Source organism: Stomoxys calcitrans, chromosome 3 (assembly GCF_963082655.1).
Source record: "Stomoxys calcitrans chromosome 3, idStoCalc2.1, whole genome shotgun sequence".
Taxonomy (NCBI): Eukaryota; Metazoa; Arthropoda; class Insecta; order Diptera; family Muscidae; genus Stomoxys; species Stomoxys calcitrans.
In genome coordinates, this window is record NC_081554.1 from 108,870,610 (window position 1) to 108,876,219 (window position 5,610).

Below are 5,610 nucleotides of genomic sequence, written 5' to 3' on the forward strand. Positions count from 1 at the left end.
TACTAGGTCCCTTATAAACCGATCTTCAGAATCGGCTTCTTAAGGGCACAAAAGATGATTTTTTCTTTACCTATTTCGACGAGATCAGAATAGTATGCTTAGTTTTATTGACATCTACGTCCGTGCCAAAAATGGCAATGGTTAACTCGGGCTAATGTGATGTTTAATGCATCCGTTTTATTATTAATAAATGAACTATATTGTAATTCTTCCTTTATATCTTCCTGGCTCAGGAAGATATAAAGGAAGCACGTAACAAGTATGCTAAGGCCAACATGCAGAAGTAATATCACACCTGATCTATCGCAGAACAATATGTGTAGGTGAGCAAGCTCGTTCCGGTCCAAAGGAACGATCTCCGCGGGAATAGGGTGGCCATTGGTTATTTAACGGCGCCCATAACTCACTTTGTCATATCGGTGCCACCCGACCTCTCACTGAGACTTCGCTCGATACCGCTGATTGTCCTCGACTGCCATTGCAGCTACACCGTATGGAGCATTCCACTATCCGCAACCTGAGGACGCGGCAGGTAGCTCGCAGCTAAGCTTATCGTGGCAGCAAAGATCACCACAGAGATCGGACCTCAAAGTTCCAGTTGTGTGGTGCACACAGCTATCCCGTGCCGGGATGTGCTGACATCCGGTGTTTTATGGGTTTCGCCAAAAATAGTTTTCCTTTTCACATTCGTTTCACCAAATAAATATTTAGATGATCGCCAATTCACACTAAAAAAATTTTTCGAAGTCACAGTTCGAAAAGTTAAAACATGTTTTGTCTGCAAATTCATACCATTTGCAGAAATAAAGGTAAACAAAAGATAGAAAGAAGAAGAAAACCGTATACTAATTTGTTTTAAAAATTTTTGGAAATTTCGAAATACCTGAGGCTTTTTTGTTGGCTGTCTTGTTGAGACCAAATTGTAGATGTTTTTTTTAAACCTCAATTTAGTAATTAGTTAATTTTAGTAATTAGTAATTTTTTTAACCCAAAAAGTAATGACACAAATAAAAAAAAACAACCCAAAAGTGGTTTTCAACAGTTTGTGATTTTAAGGTGTATTTTCAGTGTAAGGGGGAATTCACATTGCTTTTACCATAAAACTTTTAGTGAAATGGTTCATACGGGTCACCCCATTTCACATTAGCCTGCGAAACGAAACCAAGGTCATACTCGAATAGCTATAAGCGAACAATGTGGAGGGAGAAATCAAGGGTCTTGGCTTGAAGATCCCATCTGGATTCCAGACCGCAATGGCATCTCTTCAGTAAGCAGCGAAAACGGATTCAACTGAATGCAGCTCGATTACTAAACATTGTTTAGTTTATCCGAAGATTAGATTTAGTTTAGCCGAAGATTATACGGGCCTTACATAATAGTTTGTTGTTTTAACCGTTGAGGGGAGCGGACGTTTTGGTATTTCGTTCCGCAAGAATTTTTCTGTAGGAAAAGGTTGAACCTTTTATTTCTTCGCATGCCTATAATTTGCCATCGGTCATCCCTGGCAAACCAACACGCTCTTTAAGAGGTTGGAATAATAGAAGACGCATCGTTCTCAGGTTTATTGAGAGGCTTGGTGCGAAAGATCCTAAGACTCTCACAAATAGGGAGAGAGACTCCCTAAATTGGGCTCGGGGATTCGCTGCACAGGGTACCCCAAAAAATACACGTCTAGATTTGGACGCAGTCAGCCAAAAGGCTGCTGTCACCTGTAGGGCATCCCATGCCTAAAAGAAATAGGGCGAACAATAGTAAGATGGGTCCAAGAACCTTTGCTAATGTCGCTAGGGACAGTTTAGTGATGGAAGTTGTCGACAAGGGAGAAGAGCAGGGCTGCATACCTAGGAATATTCCTTCTCGACCCAATGGCACATGTTTGGATACAAGGATTCCCTCAAACTAAGGGAATGTAATCCCAATCTTTCAACCACCGACTGGAAGATTGGATGAGGCTGAAGGTGACTGGAGACATGCAGTATTCGTACTAAACTCCGGCAGTCTCGCAGACCTCAACACGTCTGAAGAAGTTGTACCCTACGGATTCAACATGTCGTGGACCCCGGAGGGTCCGAACTGTCTCAGCGGAGAAAGGGGACATAGTGTGCTGGCGAGCGCTGGCTGTTGGCGTTAGAGCTCCGGCTGTGGCTCAGTCTGGGGCGCGGTTCTTGCCAACACACCATGTCCAGAGACAGGTGACCAAAAATTCAAATTTCAAACCAGCTCTGGATGGAAATGAAAAACACAGGGTCCCACTTATGTTAAGGCAGGCATGTCTTTCGCCTTCTTACTCGCACCTTCCGCTATGGATTCGCTCTTCAGGGGGCACTGAGACATCCTACAGTGCCCTGGACGGCCCACCCCAACCATGGTATCCGTTGTCCAACAGTTTTGGATACCCCAGAATCGGTCTCCCTTATCCCCCCTTACAGCTTGGTGCACTACCCCCTTCTTACCTTAAATAACTACTCCTCCATTGTGAAATGAAAACTAGGCAAAGGCGAATTTCATTTCAAACGTTATAAACGGTATGTATTTATTAAGCCAAATCAAAAATTCATTGCCAGACAAAGTTCAATCAAACGAAAAAGCAAAGAAAACAAAACAAGGAATTGCATAGTGGCAATTAAAAAAAAAACTTCAATTATATAGACTCCTCTCCTTCAAAGAGAAAAATAGTAATAAAATTCTCCTTCCTCCACAGGTGTATTGGGTCTTCTCTTGGTGTCTGGCCTTCCTTCAGGGTCGTCTCTCCTAACTGGAGTCAGTGCTGGGGCGGCTGAGCAGTGCCCACGCTTTCCTCTTGTCTGTCCGTCCGTCTGGTTGTGGTAAGTATGTGTATTCCGGCTGTATTGTATTTCCCGTAAATAAAAGCTTTGGCTTTTTTTTTTTATGTCTTACATGTTTATTCCTTTTTAAAGGCCTAAGTTCGCAAAGCGAACACCAACAGCAGTAAGGGCTCCTTTCCGCCCCAAAGGTCTAGAATCTTTACCCCCTGGCCCTAGGTTGAGCTCGACCTAACAGCTGAGGACAGCGCCTATTTATTCTAGCGCTGTGTTACTTATAGAAAGGTAAGTGTCTGGTGTTTGCCTGCCTAGCCGCTTTATTAACAAATAACCTTCTTTTTATTCGTAGGAAATATGTGTGTCCAGGTCCTGTCCGTCCGTCTAAGTTCACGTATACGTCCCGCAATAGTGTTTGTGAGGAAAAGGGTACCTGCAGCACTGTCGGCTGACCAGTGCTTTTGATATAGAGCTTCCCACGATGGACAGAGGAGGTGGAGGTGTAGCTTTATGTTTTCGCGTTTGGCTTTTTGTTATTTTGTGATCAACTTTAGTGGTGTCTATTGTCTTTGATTTTCAAGTTTAGGATTTTTAACTATTGACTTTGATTTGGTTTTTAGTTTTTTTTTTTCTTTTCAGGTCTTTTATTATTACATTGGTATTTTCCTTTTTTTTTTTCAGGTTCTTTGGCTTTGTTTCGAAACTTTTCCCTTTTCAGGTTCCTTTTTATTTAATTTGATAACATTTCTTTTTTTTTTCCCAGAGTTTTCATAGATTTTCTTTTTCAGCTTTTAATAACTTTCAGTTCGATTTATTTTAATCACCTTTTTTTTCATAATCTTCTTTTTCAGCTCTTTAGTTTTTTTAATTTGTATTTATTTTTATTTATTTTGTTACAGCTTTTAAAACTTCTCAATAATTTATAGTTAATTTTTTTTCCTCTTTCAGCAAATGTGCTGAAAGTTCAATAAATCACTTTAAAACTTTGAATTTGGTCTTTTTCTTTGTTGTTGGGTAAAAGCCAGTTCCGCCTCCTTTTCTCTGCCGAATCCAAAACCAAAAAAAAGCCTTCTCTCTTTTTGAAAACACCACTTTCTACACTCCTGATGACACCACCTCTTACTGCTTGCACGGCTCCATCCAAAAAGAACTCGTCATCTTCCCTTTACTGTCCATCATGGTTCCCCCAAGCCATCATGTCCACCGAGGAACCATCATAAAATTTTGTTTTTTTCCAAAATAGCAAAAACAAACAACATATGGTTTCCTCGATTTTCATTGTAGTAGTTACCTTTGTATGTGGAGGTAACATATGCTGGTATCGCAGGGTTGCATTCACCAGCTGCCATAAAAAAAACAGACTGTTCAAACCCAGATGTCGCTCTTCTCTAATCAGACATAGGGTGACACGCTACAAACCCAATCATCCTTTAGACGTCACCGTCATAGGATGGGAGGGAAAAACAAATTTTTGTCATGTATATAATAACATAACGTGTGAACGTAGCATTAGTCAAACCTATCTCAGTGGGTGTAGCCTCCTTAAGAAAAAGTAATTCTTCTCCAATAAATGTACCTTGGGCTATAAGTATACCTTGAGTCGAGTAGTACCTATCCGGTACTCGACTAACCAGTTATACCTTCCTTAGACATACCTTGATCAAATTAATTATATCACTAAAGCGGACGGACGGAAAAAATATGCTGAATAAGCATTTAAATTAAAAGGTAAGTAAAAGTGGTAAAACTAAATATTGTGAAATAAAAACGAAAAAAAAAATAAAATAAAATAAGCATATAAAAATGCTTTGAATAAAAAAATTACAAGGCGCGTCCAAAAAAAGTGCGGTAAACTTTACGTGTGTGCGTGTGTGTGTGTGTATAGAAATGAATGGACGAGTAACTACGCCAAAAAAAACTTAATAAAAAAACTCTACTTGCCTAACAAAACGCAATAAAAATGAAATGTAAATAAACAAAAGTGTAATGTATAGAAAATTATATGCCGGCCGTGGAGGAATTCCCATGAAAAAGTGAATTATAAGATAAAAATTGTTATACGGTGCTGTGTGTGTGTGAATGGAACCAAACGGCAGTAAACTAAAATAACAGGCACCGGCCAGTAAATAATGCCGGACAAAGAATTAATAGGAAAAAAAAAGGTAAAAACCTAAATTTTTAATAACCAACAGTGAAAATTGGCAGAAAAATAAATTTAAGTGGTTATGTACAAATCATATGTGGTTTGCAAAACGTAACCTACAAAAAAAATTAACTAAAAAAATTCAACCAAAAAAAAAAACGGTTTAATTTGATGTGCAAGTGTGTGTGACTTTAAGTGCGTATTACTTTACGGTATCCCTACCATCATCTGTAAACCACTCAAATCATGAATGGAGGTGGGGGTGCTAAAACCAAACTGAGTGCCAAGACAAATTACTCCGCAAAAAGTGAAGTGTGAGAAACCAACAAAAACAATTGCGGAAAATGTGTGTGTGTCATGTGCCTAATGTAATGCAAACATAGAACAGGTGTTAACACTCTCTTCTTCTTGTGATTTAAACAGATCGAAAGAAACAGAACGATAATGAAATGCTGTGAATCATTTATAAGTTCAATGAACGCAAAGTGAAAGTGTTGTGAGAAAGTTAAAGTAAAATCAAGGTAAAATCTCAACTTGGAAAACGGGAAAAAAAATAAAAGAAAATTTATAAAAATTGTGTAAACACAAAAAAATTAAAGGAAATGGAAAATTAGAAATTTTCGAAATAAAAATAAAAAAACTCTACCAAAGAAAATTTTCGGAACCAAAGCTAAAATGTTTGAATGA

At 38.8% G+C, this 5,610-nt stretch overlaps 1 long non-coding RNA gene across 1 annotated transcript; it reads left to right on the plus strand.

Moving 5' to 3' along the window:
• Positions 1-2,026: 2,026 nt before the first annotated feature.
• LOC131996430 (uncharacterized) lies at positions 2,027-3,996 on the plus strand. The gene is made up of 3 exons (XR_009397857.1): positions 2,027-2,825; positions 2,919-3,068; positions 3,133-3,996. It is a non-coding gene; the product is annotated as an uncharacterized LOC131996430 (long non-coding RNA).
• Positions 3,997-5,610: the final 1,614 nt, after the last annotated feature.